At 38.0% G+C, this 20,276-nt stretch overlaps 1 protein-coding gene across 1 annotated transcript in view; it reads right to left on the bottom strand.

Moving 5' to 3' along the window:
* Positions 1-20,276, bottom strand: part of R3HCC1L (R3H domain and coiled-coil containing 1 like) — a 104,653-nt gene that overhangs the window by 63,751 nt on the left and 20,626 nt on the right. The window contains exon 2 of the mRNA XM_031956221.1: positions 16,512-16,647. The gene's annotated coding sequence lies outside the window, so the exon portion shown is untranslated. The remainder of the gene's footprint in view (positions 1-16,511; positions 16,648-20,276) is intronic.

Here is a 20,276-nt window from a genome sequence, read left to right as displayed (position 1 = left end):
TTTTTTTTTCCAGGAATAATGAAACAATGAATAAAGTCAAAAGTCCTAAGCCTCTACACAAATAGCCCCCAATTCTGATTCCAATTGCTCTCAAACATAAATCCTCTGCTCTAGCCAAATAAACCCATACTCATCTCCTTTTCTGAAATGATTGTCTACCATCTTCAAGCAAACCTTCATGCATTCTTCAAAAGGACTATTTCGATTGCTGTGACTTGCTTAGAGCTTATCCTGACCACTTTTGCCAACACTGACTTTTATCTCTTTTTGACTAATATAGCAGTTATTATCCATATCATCCATTTTTATACTTAGAAGATCTCTTATAGTTTAAAAGCTTTATCCATGAAAGGTTTATCTTCAGAACTATGCCACTGGCTTTCTAAAAGCAGAGATCATTTTATATTTCTTTTGAATCCTCTATGACAACTAATATGACAGTGGGCACCTAGTAAGGGTTCAATAAGGGAGCTAGTTAACTAACTAAAAACTAAGTTTTTCAGAGTGAAAAACTGAAGAAAATGTCCATTTAAATAACCTGTCTCAAGCCAACCCCCCCTCTCCAAAAAAAAAGAAATCCTAAAACCCCCGGAGTTCCCTGTTTCTACTCCAAACTCCAGCACATGACATTGTTTTGAATTGTTTTTCTGGTTTTCACAAGAACTTAGGGATCCTCCCCAACTAGATGGAAAGATAGGGAAAATGTCTTTTATTTTTTAAATCTCACACACCTCTAACCACATACAATAGGTGCTTAATCAATGCTTAGTGAATGAATGTTGAATGAATTTTCACTGATTGCTGTTTTGAAGGCTAGCTATTTGCCTAACAGATTTCCATGAGAGAGATACAAAGGCAGCTCCCATGCTTTTCTTTGTCCCCATACACATGCCTGTTAGATGCCCCTTTCTGGTGGGAAGATTTATTTTTCATCATCTTTGGCACAAATACTAGAATGCTATCTGCCAGGCCCCATGCCCTGATAAATATGCATCCACAAGCATTTATGGAGATAGATGGCTGGTGAGGAGGGGGCACTCCTTGGTCAGATCCCAAAGCTGGCCTGTGGTTAGGGGGAAGAGAGAGTGGGGGAGGGGTGTGGCCCTGTGATTAATCACTGCCCACTCTGTTTAGGGGTATTCATCACAGCCCGCTGTCAGGTAAATCACTGGAAAAACACCTCTTCAGTAATTAATGTGAAGTGACGGATGGACAGCCCCTGGGCCCATTAATCAGGAACATCAGCAGCCTACTGAGATTATGAATGTCAGGATGCATAAACTGCCGGTGGATCAATAGGGCCAGGAATTCATCCAAGGCTCTCATTTCCGAGGCATCTCCGGTACATTAGGCTCCCTTCAACCCCTCCCCCCAATCTGAAACAAAAACGAAGACTTTAGAACAAAGAATGGGGGTCTTTACTGTGAAGTGGGCTGTGACATCCACATAAACATATCAAGGACACTGACCATGGCCAGGGAGAGGCATTCATTACCCAAGAACAGGATAGGTGGCAAATGGATAAACAAATGGTATCAAATAAATTCCCTCAGAATACAAACTGAGATGAGACAGTCCAGCAATCAAGGAGATATAGTTAACAATCAATTATCCAGAGGCTGATTATCTAGTTTATGGATTATCTAACTTATTTATCTCCTCCTTAGCCTCCCAACTCTATTCTTCATCTTCATATTTTGGCTCATTTCTAGTAAGCACCATGAACTCACAAGACTTTAGATACCTGCTCAGTGCCCTCAATTTATACATAAAATACCTGAACTTGAGAGTGCTGAAATACCTTGTCCAAGGTCACACAGACAGTGCCAGCAGCAGCACCGGAACCTCTGTCCTCAATTTTTGGGTCTTTCCATAGTTTTAGCCACTTGCTAACAACTGTGGAAAGGATGGAAAAAGGATTTGGATTATCTGTGAATTTACTTTAACTATATCATACTCATCCCCTCCAGTTTATGGAAACCTAAGAATTTCCCAGAGGTTCCTTCGTAGATGAGACTGTACCATTCTCAGTACATTTCTCAGTTGCAAGGTGTTCCATCAATAGAAGAAATGGATTTAAGGCTAATTTCTGGTAGGATCCCAAGTAAAATGAAAATCAGCTAAATACTATTTCTTTCCCAGCTAAATAATATTTTCAAAGAGAAAATTTCTACTTCAAATGTTTCTGTTCAACCTGACAAAGTTACCCTTTGCTAAAGCTCCACATTCACTCAAACTTCAATTAAATTGAATACGGAAGGCAGTGCTGCTGCCACTGCCTCATATTGTAGTACAAGCTAAGCTAGCAGTGACGGGAAGGAGATTGTACTGCTTTCCACATCCCTCCAAGCCCCACTGTTATACTTTGTGGTCAGACCTCAGCCATGGCTGCAACTATTGGTTAGAAAGTGTCTCAGAGTTCCTGCTGCCTGTTCCGCTAAATCTCATTTCATCCTACTGATGGATAGATGGATGGATAGATGGCTGCTTGGTGAAAGCAGCATTATAAGCCAGCTTCTATGGAGCCTCTGCATGATGGATGGAACTTGTTCTGCTTTCTCCAAACCACCATCGATCTAAGCCATATATCAGCGGTCAGAAGCCCAGTAATATTAAGATACATAATCAGGTTAAACCTCCTGAAAAGAAATACCAACACTTGCTTTGCCCTAATCATAAACATGGCTGAAAATATAATTTCATTCTCTCTAAATGATGGTCCAATGGACTCTACCAATTTACAGCTCAGAAGAAATAGCTGAGCTCAATTTTTAGTAGGGTTTGAAAAACTACATCAAAAGTCAGAGATACCTGTGCATGTCTAACTTATCAGCTCTGGGAAAATGTACTGCAGATTCCATGAAAGCAGGGGATATAGCTATCTATGTGTGTATTCAAGGGTATGAGTGAGAATCATTAGAATTTCCCCAAGGATCTACTCAGACTTTTTTGTTGTTGTTTTTGTTTTTTATTTTTTTACATGACCAAAGCGTTATTTTTCGGTACAAAAAGAATCAGACTCTGAAATATTGTACAATTAGCTTGTGAAGGAAATCCAAAATGCAGGTGGGCATGAATATAGGGATTGGGAATTCAATGTAATGGTTTTTAGTCATCACCCAGAGTTCTTTTGCTGGGCGTAGCTGGTTCAGTTCATTGCTGCTCCATTGGAAATGATTTGGTCGATCTCATTGCTGAGGATGGCCAAGTTCATCAGAATTAGTCATCATATAGTATTGTTGTTGAAGTATATAATGATCTCTTGGCCCTGCTCATTTCACTCAGCAATAGTTCATGTAAGTCTCTCCAGGTCTTTCTGAAATCATCCTGTTGGTCATTTCTAACAGAACAATAATATTCTATAATATTCATATACCACAATTTATTCAGCCATTCTCCAACTGATGGGCATCCATTCAGTTTCCAGTTTCTGGCCCCTACAAACAGGGCTGCCACAAACATTCGTGCACATACAGGTCCCTTTCCCCTCTTTATGATCTCTTTGGGATATAAGCCCAGTAGTAACACTGCTGAATCAAAGGGTATGCACAGTTTGATAACTTTTTGAGCATAGTTTCAAACTGCTCTCCAGAATGGTTGGATGCATTCACAGTTCCACCAACAATGTATTAGTGTCCCTGGTTTCCCACATCTCTTCCAACATTCCGCATTATCTTTCCCTGTCATTCTAACTAATCTGACAGGTATGTAGTGGTATCTCAGAGTTGTCTTAATTTGCATTTCTCTAATTAATAATGACTTGGAGCATCTTTTCATATGGTTAGAAATAGTTTCAATTTCTTCATCTTCTACTCAGACTTTTGTCAATCCTGGAGTCAACAATCTTACAAGTCCTTTGAGGCCTGGAGTATACCACATAATCTTTCTGTACTCAAACTAAAGGTGCTTAAAACTAGGGCAAAGGGCAAGCAGCCTAACCCCTATCATCAACAATCCCACTTGAGCTACCTTAGTGGGCTGACTTGCCCAGTCTATGCCAAATTCTGAGACACTTTTCAAACTCTGTTTCCTCTTCTACCCTTCAAAAACTGGATGCAGGCTGAGGCCTATATTTTCTAACTTCATTTCTGCTTATGCCCTTTGCACTGTTATGAATTTCTGGCCCAAGTTCTCAGACAGATCTCAAACCTATCAACTAAATAGTCACATCTTATCTGTTTTGGAATGAAAAACAAAAAACTCATGGACAAGGTACTTAACTATAATTTGGTGATACTAGAACAAGGGAACCCAAGTCCTAGACCTGTGCTTTAATTCTGCAATGTGCTGGAGCACCCATCAAGTCTAAGAGATAGTCAGCTCTGCCAGCACTGCAAGGTGAATGGCCTCCCTCTACTACACTGGAGATATACCTCTTTCTACCCGAGAGTAAATAAATCATCCAAGGTGAAGTACCAATCATAAGTATGAATTTGGCAATTAGAAATGATAAGAAAGTATATTCTGGAATGGAACAATAACTTTAATGCCTTGTGTTTATACCTATGAATCCATCAGTCACTTCAGTTATTTCTACAGTTATGTCTCCCCATGGATAGAAATACTATACCGTCTTAGGAAGTGACCAGGTCTGACCAGCCACCTCTGTATCTGCATATGCCTTATTTTAAGGCTAATCAAACATTTGATTGGATCTTTTTGCCTGCATGTTACCCTACCTACCCTTAGTGGGTACTGCTGACCCAGAGAGTTTGTGTGGGAGAGAGCTCTGGTTATAGTCTGGAATAATTTATTGGAAATATAAACTGGCAGACTCAATGAAAATGATAGTGACTACAAAAATCTAAGATTTAAAAAAAAAAAATAAGGGAAACACATAGAGCTTATCCTTAAAAGGATCCTCCCCAAAACAGTATTTACCATTTTACTTGGATGTCAATAGTTTAAAGTATTCTGGGGGGAAAAGGAACTGGGAAATAAGAGAGCAACACCTTAATATATTTAAGAGGCATTAAAAAGAATAAAATTGCATTAACATACAAGAGCTTTTTTCTCCCTTTATCTTGCCTTTTATTTTAGTTTTATTATTATTTTAATCAGAAAAGATCCTTCTAAGTGCACAGAATTCAGGTTAAAATTAAATTCATAAAGAAACTACCTAAGAACAGAACTAAATAGAAAGAAAATAATGTTTAAAAATTCAAAGCGCTTACTTGTAGCAGATTAGCTACTGAGAAACAAACACATGCTATCTCTTTTTCTCATTCCTAGGTAAAATATTTGGCCAAGAGAGTCTATTCTTTCAATAATGACTCTGAAAGTATGAATATTTCTATTTTGTAAGCGAATCTCTTCTATATACTGATGTTTATACTCTAATAGGACATAATTTTCTTTCTGACAATAAGGATCAGAATTAGATATTTAATAAACAGAAAGGCCACATATCATTGGTATCTCATCAAAAGCAGCACTGATTCTTAACAAACTACAGTGAAGTATGAGATGTGGCTTTGGTGAAGAAACGAATGGAACAATGGTTTGTAGAAACAACAACAAAAAAAAAGATTGAAAATCACTCTCCTAGAAGAACAATTAGAATGATTAATAAGACAAGGAGCTAGATCAGCCCTCATTCCTATTTTAACAACGTTTCTAGACCGGTATTGTCCACAGGCTATGCTGAAAGAGGCAAGAAACCCTCCTTTCAATAAATAGACCATTGTGATTTGGATCAAGGCTAAGCTTAGTCCCTCTGGTGGGCAGAAGATATCACTGCAACGTCTACTAATAAACTGCTTCCCTCAACTGCTGATCCAATCAATCAGTACAGGGTTAAGATGTAATCAATTAATCAATCAATAAACATTTGAGTAGCTATTACCACCAGGAAGTCATTTCAAAGACAAAGCAAATTTTAAACAAGGTAAATATTTTGAAAAAAATTTAGATGTTCTCCTCTTCATCAATGAATATGATAAATGACATTATCCATTATCTTAGACAATAGCTTCTTGAAAAGATTTTATGTCATATTTTTGAGTTCCCACTTTTCAGGCATATTGTTTTACACACAGCAGGTGTTTAATAAATGTCTGAGTTGAAATTAATTAAATGGTTGCAAAAAAAATGCCATATAAGGACTGGTCAAGAGCTTTATTCTACAAAGACTATTTAGCATTTGAGAAAACACTGCTTCCCACCTTAAGTACTGCCCAAACTGACTTTACTAAGAGTAAACAACATCTCTTGGGCAAGAAAAAAAGAATATCATTTCTCTTATTTGTTTAATTACCTATATAATTCCCTAATAAGAGGGTGCTGCTTTTGTTACTTAACTACTCTCTGAACTAGTAAATTTTTATGCTAATTTTCAGCATATTTCACCTCATATGATAACCTTTCCCTTTTCAAAGGCAATTTCCCATACAAGTTTCATTTCCCTGGTACAGAAAAACCTTCAAATTATAACAAAGTCAGTAATGATAGGCATTTTTTAAAAATAGTCTATTTTATTCAAATGATTATAAAATAATTTGGTTGTCTATGTCAAATAATGGTTTCTGGTCAACACACCCCATAGTAAGGACCCTAGAGGTAAAAGGAGTGAGACAAATATGCCTGTGATTCTTACAATAATTTATTGACTTTACAAATATTCAAAATTTTCCTTTTGCAAAGACTCAACAAAGTTCTAAGACTGTCCAAAATGCCAAGAAAGACAGTAGAGAGAATGGTTAAAATAGACAAGGATAAGAATGCATGATCTGTAGTGCTCAGTACATGTCCACTCCAATAACCTTCTAGATTTAAAAGTGATGATAATCATAATTCATAGTTGTCTGTAACATCCCCATTCACCTTGCTTCACCCTCAAAAACATATGGTAGGGATACCTCACCATGTGTCAGGAGATGAAATCCCTCCCTTCTTTTCCCCAAATGAATAATCTTTCTTAAATTTCCTCCTCCCACCATCTCTGTCATATTATTATTCAGAACATCTTATTCTTCCCTATAGTACTCCCCTGCTCCACAGGGAAATGTATACATGGGAACAATGACCAATGAAAGTGACATTAGCACAAGTCTTAGCTTTATAGAAGGTCCCAAGAACAATAAGACTTCCATGCTACAAAGTCTAAAAACAAATGAAACTTGTTCAGTAAATTCCAGCTAGAGATGGTATTTTTAGAAGTGTGCGCGTGTTTTAACATATACCTTGGGCATATGTATTGCTCACCTCTCTGCAGTGGAATAAGGAGCAGAGAAGGAAACATTTCAGGAGAAAGCCAAGTGTCTAAGACAAAGATATGGGATATATGGTTCCAGCAGGATCTTGGTGGTTCCAAGGGCATAAGCAAACTATGGTATGAAGAAGCTAATCTCTCAGCACAACACAACTCACACCCCCAACTTATTTTACACTCCACTGGCCCCAGTAGCCATGCATCGCCACCAAATGATTTCACGCTCTATAGGCTAGGAAACAGCCTGAAGCTCAGTCTCTTTCACACTCCACTGATGTGGTAACCCTATAGCTCACCAACTTATTTTTAAGAGTTTAATGTTGACACCTAAAGTGACCACTGAAAAAAGCAGTCCGTTCAAGGTTTTTCATTGGCTTGAACAATGAACAAGTCATAAACAAAGGGAAAAACGTGTTTTCTAATCAAAATATACACCTTAGCAATATCACCTCACAAAACATGCAACGGCTGCAAACAATCCCCAAGTTAAATGGTACTATCGTATGCTTCTTTTAAAATAGTTACAAGACAATGAAAATGACCAAGATCACACATTTTGGCATATGTAGCAATGGTATACACAGGCAGCAGGAGAGTTTATTGAGACTGCCGAGCAGATCAATCTACCTGGCATCTAACCCTTGATATATAGCACTCTTATCTCCATGAAGTTGTACATGAATTTGTTTTCACACTAATCCCAATTTTCAGACAAGGCCAGTTCTATGGTTACCTGGGGAAGTTACAATCAGCTTGAAAAAGGATCCAGGGATCCTGGAGCTCAAGATCTCTTAAGCTTTACCTTTAGAAATCATCCCTAAGTGTCCCTCTTAACCAGTCATAATTTGAAGGTTTTTCTGTACTAGAGATATTTGAGTATCAAACTCAAATAAACACTGACTCAGATTTAGAAAACTACAAACAAATATTATCTGTGACAATTATATTTTTATTTAGTTAAACGCTGCTGAATTACATTTTAATCTACTTTGTGTCTCACTCTGGAATTCTGTGGCTGAATTTAACATTCCTCAACAGTCTAGCTTTCTTCTAGAATGGCTCTAGAGTGGTTCCCTTGTTGGATCTATTCTTATTCTAATTTAGCCTGGCATCTTATAGTGGGACACAAAGAGTGGACTGAACCCAAAGCTTGATATTTACTAAACAGGTTATATACCAAGTCATTTTTCTTCCCTGCATGGTTCTTCTCAAGTCACAGATTGAAGCCTACAAATCACTGACTAAAATATAAAGAAACCATGGGGGGAAAAAACAGCCTGGAACATTATTTCTCTTTTTTGAAGACTTGTGTTTTATCTAAGTTAGGACTAAATAGCCTGATGGAGAAATTTAGGTAGATGAAGCAGCAAAGCAGCAGTAAGTAGAAAAGAACATTTGCATGTTTCAAACAGAAGCAGGCATTAGTGGTCTGAAGAATGCAAGGACTAGTCAGTGTATCTGGGCTCTATCTCTCCTTACTATTCCCAGTCATACTAGGAATCTGAAATATGGCTTCTGGAGAAATAGAAGCAGAATGTTTCACTTATGAGCACAGAAAACATTAGATAAAAATAAACCAGGGATTACTCTTTCATATATGGAAAAGTTATTATCAAGCTTTAAGAACAGAAAATGTTTAGGAAGTTTGACTAGGTTATAAGCAAAGCCTAAAATATTGTAATGAGACTAAAAAGATGAATACTAGCATGCTAGTTTGCTAGACTATTCTATTCTGTGTTGACTGATATGGAGGTATTTAATCTAGATTAGACAAGAGTCTATATCCTAGACTTCCTAAATGGAAAAATAAGTACTGTCTGCAAAAATCCTATAAATTCAGAAGACAAAACCAATGAACAGAAAATAATAACAGCATAAGGCAGTATATAATTGTCTTATATAAACAGCAGTACAGGACTATGAAGTTTAGAGAAAAGAGAGATCACTTAAAAAAACTAGCAAAGGAACAGGACCTTAAAGGATTCAGATGGGTGGGAAAAAAAACAAGGAAGTCAAAATACCAGAGATAAGGAGAGAAATGAAAATGAACAAGGTACTTTTAGGAGAACAACCCTGTTGCTTCTAGGGGGAAAAAACTCTTATTTGGCCATAGGCCTTGAATGCCAGGCAGAGAAGTTGGGATTTCATTCATAAGCAATAAGGAGCCGGTGAAGGCCCATGTCGGAGGCCTGAAAAAGTGGTACTACCAGACTCTTTCCATTTCTGCATCCCTCTTCTTACTCCTTCAGAGATTTTCCCTAGATTTTTTGCTTCCTTTCTCTGCTATCAATCTTACTTCGGGTTTATATTATTAGGGCAATGGGAACAAGATACATACCTGAATTCTGAGTCATAAGCACTGTTATGATCATTTACTCACACACTGTGCTCAAACGTGGCCAAGAAAAGAAAAAAATAGCAGAAATAGGTTCAGAATAGTACCTCTCCCTTAGTTCCAATCCTGTGTGCAAAATGGAAGACAGGACCAAGAACAGTAATCAAACACATTCATTATCCATACTCACTTAAAAATGGCCCAATTAAGTCAGACAGAAGGCCGGCACGGCAAATGCCTCAAGTTTATTCCAGGATCTGAGCGGTGACAAGGTAGCCTTGCCTTGGGTTCAGAATGAGGTTACTTACAAGGGCCCACTAGTCTCTGAATCCACAGCACAACAAACCTAAGCCAGGGAGGAAGAGGCAGTCAGTATGTGATGTGCATACGGAGACTGGTCTCACCGTGAATGTAACAATTCCTGGAAAAGGTAAACTGCAGTTACTCTCCACCCTTCACCCGGGCCCTCCCAGCTGGGCAGGGAGGGTTTGAGCAGTCTCATTTCCTGGCAAGAAGTGATATTTTTAGTTGCTTCAAGATTTCTAATTCCATCCAATCCATACTTCTATCAATAAAACTTCTAACCTTAGAGCCTTGCTGATAAAATGAAACAGCAACACCTTGAGAAACAGAGTGAAATTCCTGTACCCCATCCCACACAGACCCCCAAAAGCATCAGTGGTGGCTTTAGAGCCCATTTGACGCCCTGATCCTGCCAAGTCCAATAGTTTCCATCCCACTGCCTCTGGGGCCTTGGAGTTGCTCTTCCCCAGCTCTCAGCTTTAGCGGGTACACCCCCCCTTTCCATGGCTGTCCATCCCCACCCCCCTCGCAGACTGCTGCTGCAGATTGTCAGCCCCGCGTTTGGGGACCTGGGAAGTGCTCTTGTGGGACGGCTCTGTGTGCTGGCACAGCACTTTCCCAGACACAATGTCACTCTTTATGGCCAGGTGCAGATTGGCTTCTTAAAAAATAATAATAATAATGAAAAGGCAAGTACAAGGAGATTTTAAACAGCCAAGATTAAATCTCTCTTTGCTTTTCTCTGGGGGTCTGGGCATCCTCAAAGCCATGCTCGATGAGGCCTGTCCTTCTGCTCACCCTAAGCCACATGGCAGCTACGACGACTGGCAGGCAGCTCTGTGAAATGGAAAGGGCCCTGGCTTCCAGATGTGGAGATACTCACAAGACCTAACAGCGCATCCAAGGGCAATCTCACTTTGTTTCTCTTCTCACACCTGCTCCCTCTGTCAGAGAACTTTTTCCAGACTTTTCCACAAGAGCACTTTGAACAAGCATTAGCATCTCCTTCTCGCTGCACTCCCCAAGGTGCTGGTCCGGCCCGGGCCAGAAGGACCTCACCATCCCCCGGCACACCCCACTCATCTCCATGCCAGGTTCTCTCTCCTGGAATGCTCAGCCTTGCCTTCTCTTCTTTCCCAAATCTTGTCCCTTGTTCAAAGTGACCCAGTTCAAGTGCTCTCTCCTCCAGGGAGAGCCAGCACTCTCCACATCTCTGCAACTCCTGATCTGCATCATGCCTTTTAGCAAGTCATATTTGGTAGCATAAGCAGAAAAGTACCTGAACTCTACATCAACCTAGCACCTACTAGCTGTGTGACCCTGAGCAAATGACTTAACCTTTCTGTGTCCTCTTCTGCAAAATGGGAATAATACCTGCAGTTCTTACCTCACAGGATTATTGTGCTGCTCAAATAGGGTGATAAACATAAAGCGTTTTACAAATATACCCTGTAAATTTCAGATATTTAATTATGGTTTCATGCATAGAGTTCAACTGCCCAAATAGATGGTAAGCATTTTATAGACAAAAACCATCTGACTGAACCAAATATAGTGCAGGACACGTAGTAGGAGCTCTATAAATAAGTGATTGTTCCATATGCCAAATATTCAATTACTTTCAGACACTGCTTCATTTTAACATATAGAAGCAGGAAAAGAAATTCTGAATTGTGCAAGGACACAGAAAAATGTCTCGCATTAAAAAACAGAAACAAAACAATAGGACTCTGCCTCTCAACAATGGTCATTATATACATCCTATAAATCTAGAAATTTTCCTAGACAAAAGATGCTTGTTGATATAGTACAAGGAAGAAACCCAGGCAAAATGTGACCACCAACTATGAAGTTATTCAATAATCACAAAGTGTCTATATGTTTGACAAAAACAAAAAGTGGGCAGCTAAAAGGCCAAGGCAGCCTGCGGCTTTCCCTTCTATCTGTCCTCCATTCTCCTAGCTGTGAGCTGACACCATCTCTCCAGAGAACACCAAGCTCCTCTGAAGGTGGGGTCTGTTTCACTGGTGTGCTGGGATTCCTCAGGTTTAAGACAGTGCCTGGCATACAGTAAGTGCTCCACAAATGTTTGCTGACTGACTGATCCCTCTCCCTAGAATTGCTCTGATGATTCTACTAGGAAAATACTTTTACTGCTGCAGCCTATTCTTCTCGTTACCCAAGCAAGCAGTGGACCATGAGCCAGCCATAAGAGGCTGCTATCACTCATGCAAGACCTATCAGTCAGGCAGCCTTTCTTGTGCCTTTTGGTAGAAAAGCCTCGTACAGGGCTGCTTCAAGTAAGACTCGGTTATGCTAATCCATCAGTAAGAAAGCTGTATCACCTGAAGGTGCTTCCTTAAACTTTTTAGTCACCGGCTCCTTTGTTGTCACCATGGTCTCAGCCACCACTGAAGGTCCCTCCCACCATATGAATCCTTGACCCTTACTACAAGCCTTCACCATGAGAGCCACCACCATGAAAGGCAACTCTAGAACAAGGCCCAGCTACAGAGGTGTCTCTAGATTGTGGATAAAGGTGGAGAGTTAGCCCAGATTGGGATGCAGTATGGTAAGGATGCTTGCATGCAGGAGACCAGAATCCAAATCTCAGTTCTGACACATACTAACTGTGTTATACCCTGGGGGTCCCTTACTCTTTAAATGTCACTGCCTTGTTTGGAGACGATACTTCCACTACCTTCCTCACAGAACTGTGATGTGATAGGAGACACTTATCTTCCATGAAACAACAGCCTCTTCTACTTTCTTAAAAAATTAATGAGATTATATATCTGCAAGGGTAATTATTAAAAATTAGAATGTTTTACTCTATTATAAAATTCCTTTTAATTCCAAGATATGTGGCAGGATTAATAATTTACCTTGCCACTCTGTCTACTGATTTTGTGTATATCATTCAATCTTATCTCAACAAAGTCCAGCAAGGACCTCAAAGTCCTTGGGTCTCAAACAGAACTCTAATGCTTGAAGTACTAATTCAATTCAACAAGCATCTATTCAGTGCCTACTGTGTGCAAAACAAAATGGAAAAACAGCTCAGGCCTTGAAGGAACTAAGATTCTCCTGGGAAAAACTTACAAAGTGATGTCAGTTGCCTAATTTAGCATGGTACTTAGCAAATTCTCTAGCTCACTAATGTATTTAAGTACTCATTGGAGTTCACACTTTTGGGAGATTCACAAGTCAGTATTCAGTATGAGATTCACAAGTCAGAAACCCACATCCCATTCTCTCAGAGGAGGAGTCAACCTTTGAGTTCATACCTCTAAAAGAGCATAAAAAGGAGCTGAGTTAGTGAAGTGAGTCAGTTCAGAAGAAGCCCAGTCTCGGAGGTGGAACCAGATTCATTCACTTCATCTCACCACTGTGGTGGCTGGCCTCCTGCACTTCCTCCACTGAGACCAAGGCTGGTCTGAAAGGCTCTTCAGAAAGCTGTCCAGCCCCAGACAAGGAGAAAATAAACGTTTGGATTTTAACAGCTGGCTGTATTTGAGATGATTATTACTCTGAACTGAAACTAAGGCTGCCTCCAGAAAACCTCCCCAAGAAACCTGCTCCCACAGAGAACTATTATATTTTAAAAAAGAAGAACACCACAAAAACCACATAAAAACAGACACGTATAAACAGAGTCATTGACGAAAATGGGAGAAAGCACTAACAACCAAGGCGATTTAAAAATCCATCAATTCCTCCTATTGAGGAATGGAATGTAAGCTGAGCACTGAGGGCAACAAGAGATTCTAAGAGTTGAATTTGAGGGGGGAATACATGTCAGGTAGGGCAGAAGCCCATGAAAAAGTACGGAAACCAGAAATGGAGGGTCAAGTCCAGGGACCAGCCGACAATCAGTTAGCTATGATGTAGAGAGTAAAAAAAAAAAAGTGTGCTATGAGCATGGAAAGGTAGGCTAGAGTCAGATTAGAAAAAACTTGAAATGCTAAACTGAGAGTTTATACTTTAGTCTAGAGGCAATAGGGAGCCTTTACAGGTTCTCAAGCAGGAGTAGTTATCTATGCTTTCAGAAGATAATTTGGCAATTATATGGAGAGTGCACTAGAACAGGAATGGAAAAAATCTGGTAGGCTATTTCAGGGACTATTAAGATAATATGATCAAAAGGTGATGAGCACTAAATGAGGATAGTAGCTATGTAAGTGAGGGGAAAAGATATGATGCTCAAGATGTTAAAGCAAAAGACTTTCAAATTCCAAACTTCAGTGACATGAAGGGTACTTGTTCCCTCAACAGAGAGAGGGAAATGTGGAAGAACATTGGGGGAACATCAGTGGAAGATAATGATTGAAGCACTGGATCAATCAATCAATATTTATCAAGTGACTATTATACGCCAGACATTATGCTGAGTGGTGGAAACAAAAAGAGTCAAAGACAGGCTCTTACAATCTATTGGGGAAGACAACATGCAAACAAATATTTGAAAAGCAACCTATATACAAGATAAATAGGAAGTGATAAACAAAGGGAAGATGCTAAAATTAAAAGGGATTGGGGAAGACATCCTGTAGAAGATGGCTTTTAATCTAAGTAGAACTTAAAGGAAGCCAGGGAGGTCAGAGTGCAAAAGGAAGAGCATTCCAAATCCTGGAAACAGATAGAGAGAATGCCCAGAGCTGAGAGATGGAGTGCCTTGTCTATGGAATAACCAAACATAACATTGGGGAATAAAGTGTTGTAAGAAGACTGCAATGTTAGGAGGGCGGGGGGTTAGGATTCTGAATGCCAAACAGACTTCAGGACTTGATTCTGAAGGTAAGAGAAAGGAAGAGGAGGAAACGATATATGATCAGACCTGAACTTTAGGAAAAATCACTTTATGTATGGCTAAATGGAAATGTACTGGATTAGGGAGAGCCTTAAGGCAAGAAAAAGGTGATGAAGGTCTGCACTAGAAAAGTGGGCATATTTGAGAGATATTGCAAAGGTATAACTGACAGACCCTGATGACAGATCAAACAAGGAATTCAAGATGACTCTTAATAAGGATGATGTTGTCCTCTACAGGAAAAAGGAAGGTGGGGGATAGAAGAGGATTTAAGGGAAAGATAAGGAGTTCTGTTTTGGGTATATTGAGTTTAAGATCTCTACTGACCATCCAGTTCAAGATGTCTGAAGGCAGTTGGAGATGCAAGATTAGAAGTCAAAAGAGAGTTTAGGAAAGGTTAGGTATTTCTGAGAATCAATAATATAGAGATGTTAATTAAATTCATGGAGTTGACAAGATTACCAAGTGAAAGAGTAGTGAAGGGGAAAAGAGGAGGACCCAGGACAGAACCCTGATTAGATCACATGGACTGGAAGAGGATCTAGCAAAGGGGGCAGAGAAAAAGCAATCAAATGGGAGGAGAACCAAGAAAGAGTCATATGCCAAAAACCAAGAGAGAAGAAAATTTCAAGGGTAGAATGATTAATATTTCAAAGGTTACATAGAGGTCAAGGAGAATGAGGACTGAGAAAAGGCTAATTTTGGCAACTAAAAGATTGTTAGTGACTTGGGAGAGAGGAGTTTCAGTGGAATGATAAGGTCCCAAGTCAGACAATAAGGGATTATGAAAAGAGTTTGGTTTACTATGCGATATCTTGTTGGATATGTCCAACAAACAGGTGGAGGTCACTCAGAAAAGAGAAGGCTAGACATGGAAATCTGAGCTCAGCAACATGAAGACTATCTCTAAGACCATGGGAGCTGATGACCTTACTAAGAGAAAGCACACACAGAAAGAGAAGGCACAAGGACAAAACCTTAGGAGACATGCACGCTTAGGGGATGGATTATGCTGAGGATCCAGCAAAGGAGCCGGAGAAGCGGAGACATAGGAGAAAAGTCTGGAGGGAAACGGGAACATGAAAAGCCAGGTAGCAAAAAGGATTCAAGAAGGAGAGGTTGTTATTGGTGTCAAATGCTCCCCAGAGATCAAGGAGGTTGAAGACTAAGAATTAGGGAATCAGATCTAGCAAAGAAGAGATTACTGGTAACTGGAGACAGTCAACCACAAGGAAGGTGGGAAACTGGATTATAAAGGACTGAGAAGTAACAGCAGAGGAAAAGGATAGAGGCACTTGTTATAAACAGAAGGGAGCAGACAATGGACTATAACCTAGGAGGATAGAAGGGTTAAGTGAGGATTTTTAATAATGGTGGAAATCTGAGCTTATTTGTATGTGGCAGGGAAGGAGAAAGTATAAGAAAGACTGAAAATTAAAGAGGGAAGGATGACTGAGAGGTCAAGATACTTTTGCTTTGCATGCTAACACATGGATACCTTCTGTAAACAATCCTTGGTATATATCTCAAGGAAAAAAGAGCTGAAGGGTGGTTGGAAGGAAATCTTTCAGTGTCTACCTCTTTCAAAGCATCACTTACAAAACTTTATATGAAAACAACAAAAAGGCCACTAAATTGTTAATAAATCATTTCAATATTTCAATTGATCCATGGTCCTATTGATGTGGGTATAAAATGAAACCCATCCATACCATTTCATCCTGTGAAACAATTTATTCCTAAATCCTCCAGAAGGTATTCAGTCAACATGATGAAGGTCTTTGGGAAAATAAACTAAAATTTCTCAATATTCCAGTCAAATATACAAAGGCTTAACAAAGTAATTTACTTACCAAATATTACCATTTATTTTTGATGAGAAGGGCAGAAGAGGGACTGTGTATGAAGATGGGAAAAAAATTACACAAATTTTCCAAAGAAAAAGGAGGAAAATCCTGGTAGTTTCTTTTTATTCACCAACATTGATACCTACAAAAAAAAAAATGGAATCATTATTTTTACAAAAAGATACTATAAAAGTTTAAAATAGTTATTGTAATAAAATGACAAGAAAACAAAAAAATTTCAGCAGAAAATTTCAAATGACCCCTCCCAAAAAAACCCAAACCAAAATCCCTACACAGAAATGAGAAAAGTAAATAAGTATTTAAGAAGCCATTTTAAAGTAATAACTAGTATTTATGTAACACTTTAAAGTTTGTAAAGCACTTTTATATATTATCTCATTTTATTTTCATAATTATCTTGTGATGATGACTATTACTCCCATTTTACAAATAAGGAAGATGAAGGAAGGGAAGAGAAGGGAGAAAATAACCATTTAAATAGAATTTATTATAAACATTATGTCATTTGATCCTCACAATTCTGATAGAAGCACTATTATTATCCCTATCACACAACTGAGGAAACTGAGACAGAAACTTGCCCAGAGTTACTTAGTTAAATAAGTGTCTTAAGATGGGATCTGAACTCAAGTCTTCCTGACTCCAAGACCAGCCCTTCCGCTCTTACGCAGTTTTCTTATACCTTTCTCTTTTCCACATATTCTGCAATCCAGTGACATTGGCCTCCTCAAAAAATGCTCATACCTTCAAAAATGACATTCTATTTCCTAACTCCAGCCGGATTTCCCCTGGCTCTCCCATGCCTAAAACACTCCCTTCTGCATCTTTGCCTGCCATTTCCTGGGATTATATCATGTCTCAGCAAAGTGCATCTTCTCCAAGATACCTTTCCTATTGCACCTTATTTTTAGTGCCATCTCTATAAGATATTCTCCAATTTGTCCTCTCTATAGGTATATATTTCTATAATATATTTTTATGTCTAATTTATCTTGTATATATTGTGTTTGTGTTTTTATGTTGTCTCCTCCATTTGACTACGAGACTGCAGAGAGTAGATTCTTTTTTGCCTTTCTCTATATATAAAACACCTAGCACAGTGCCTTGACACATAAAAGAAACTTAATAAATGCTAGATGACCATATGCATTGTGCCTCCTAGGCACAAATGAGTATTAGCAATAGTCAAGAGTTCTAAACATTGTTTAAAAATCAACTAAAGCTGAAACAAGACTTGCAGCCTAGAAAGATTTCTAAATAACCCTGAATACATGCAAAATATACTGAAATTCTAAATCCATGAAAAAGCACATGCTTGTTTGTTTTTTCTAAAAGAGGTAGTTAGACACGCTTATTAGTTTTACTACAAAGAATAATAGAAAACATGTAATGTATGCATCATTTGCCCTATTCATAGTATCGGGTTAGTATATTTAAAAGTAGAATAATTATTGACATAAAAATTACTAATTGAGTTTACTTTTACTTTTCTTTTAATTATAAATGAAGTTACAAGCTTCTGAACTTCAAGGAATATTTTAATTTTTACCACTTTGTAAGATGGCAAAAACTTGAGAAAAGGAAAAAAATCAGCATCATAGTAAAACAAAGAAAGTTATATCCTCTGGATCTTATATCCTCCACAATGTCATGTATATAAAAAAAGGTCATTTTCAGAAAAGAAACTAAGAAATTCTTAAACTTGATGAATTGTGGACCATGGGGTAAAAAAGGATAAAAAAAAAGTTCCAGTTTCCTTTCAAATCCAAATTTCTCTCTATCCTGAGCCTTTTGAACAAGCCAGAAAATAAACCACTTATTTCTCATGTCTACATAAACAAAGGGATGAGAGCATGCATTTGGCTGCCATCTCTCTGAGACCTAGGTAAAAGAGCCGCTCTACCAAAATCTAACTCAGAAATCCACAAGAAACAAGTCCACAAGCTAACCAGGCCCTTAATCCTTCTGTCTCATAAAAAAAATAGCGATACTTTCTGTAGATAACAAATATACCTTCATCTTTCTATCTGACAGTTGTGCTCCATTCTTTGTGACACACAAGAATTGTAATGGTCTGATACTATTAATAGTTACCTAGAAAAATTATCTACTTTTGCAGTTCTCAAAGATCACGTTAGAGAAAAAAGTCTAGGGAGCAAAGCATTTTGTGATTCTAAATCTACAATATATATTTAAATATTTTTCCAGAAAGGAACACAAAAACAGTGTTTCAGAAATCTGTTCTATAAATATAAACAAACAGTGTTTAGCACTATTACACCTTTCTTCTATTTGTAGGTGAGTATAGAGAGGAGATAAAAGAGAGAATCTTCCAACATTTATTATTCTCCTACTATGTGCAAGGCACTGTGCTAGGCAGCTTTTATACTCTCTAGTGTTTGTAATGGAAGAGAAATAAGTACCACATAAACATACCGAATTACTGAGTAGACAGAGAATTCAATCACTATAGCACAAGGAAGATTGTTAGATTTGGCCTTACTTATACATTCATTAGTAAAGAAGAAAGAGTGAAAACAGCACATTTAATTAAATTTGCTGATTAATATGTTTTAGGAAATACAGTTAAGAAGAGTGTGAAGCAAAAATAATACGAAGATAAAAAACACTGATAAGAAACAGAATGACAATATATGAGAGCCATCTGAACAATAGTATAGGTTGATAACATATCAAAAATATATTTAGCCTTTTGCTATTCTATCTTGAAATCATTGCTGAGATCTGACAGCAGGATGGGGAAAAATATTTCGCATTAGCTCATTAAGGAGTCAGATCAAACTTTAGGCCATTTTGTACTACTCATCAATACCTCCCCAAAAACCATGACAATAAAAATTAAGTTAACACACTACTGGAATAAATAGACCAAAGTAACAATTATTAACCCTGTGGTGTCAATCTTGAACTGCTTTCAATTGATTGAGTTGAACACTTACATACTACCATAAAATTCCTTTACTCTTTTAAAAAGCACATTTTGTCAACTCCAATATTGGATAATTCCTACAGAAAATTTCTTCCTTCACTCTCCTACAATTGCAAAGCACTGATGAACAAAATGCTATAACCAAAGAGACTTGGCCAAATACTGGATCATAATCATCTGATCTTAGCTTCTGAAAGATCATCTTACTAATATTCAAGTTCTCTAGTTTATACCCCACAAAAGTTACTTCAAATCACTTTCTCCTTGTTACTTATTACTATTATCTCTTATTACCTTAAAATCTTTCTCAACTTCAATGCATGGTAAATAATATGGTATAACCTCAGTTGAGGTCTAGGTTCAAATCCCCACTTCAAACATTTACTCTGAGACCATCAATAAGTCAACCCTTCTGAGTCTCAATTTGCTTTATCTAAAAAATTTAGATAATATTTATCCTTCATGCAATTACTAAGAGAGTCAAATGAAATAATGTATGTAAATTATTATAGAAACCTTAAAGCACTAAATAAAAATATTTTTTCATATATATATATATATTTGTTATTGGAAATTCCTTGAATAGAAATCCTCTTTATCACAAATTAGCAACTTTATTTGTAACTTAGAATCTGAAGAACTGCTAGGAACCCTGAAAGGTTAACCAACATGACCAGGGTCACACATGCTCAAAACCCTGGTCTTCCTAACTGGAAGATCCTATCTATTATATCACACTGTCTATCATTACTGCTGTTACCTCTGCATCTATCCTGGCACATATTAGGCACTTTAAAAGA

The sequence above is a fragment of the Sarcophilus harrisii genome, chromosome 2, assembly GCF_902635505.1.
Source record: "Sarcophilus harrisii chromosome 2, mSarHar1.11, whole genome shotgun sequence".
NCBI classification, from domain to species: Eukaryota; Metazoa; Chordata; class Mammalia; order Dasyuromorphia; family Dasyuridae; genus Sarcophilus; species Sarcophilus harrisii.
Note: the sequence above shows the minus strand (reverse complement) of the source record. Positions and strands in the feature narration are given on the sequence as shown.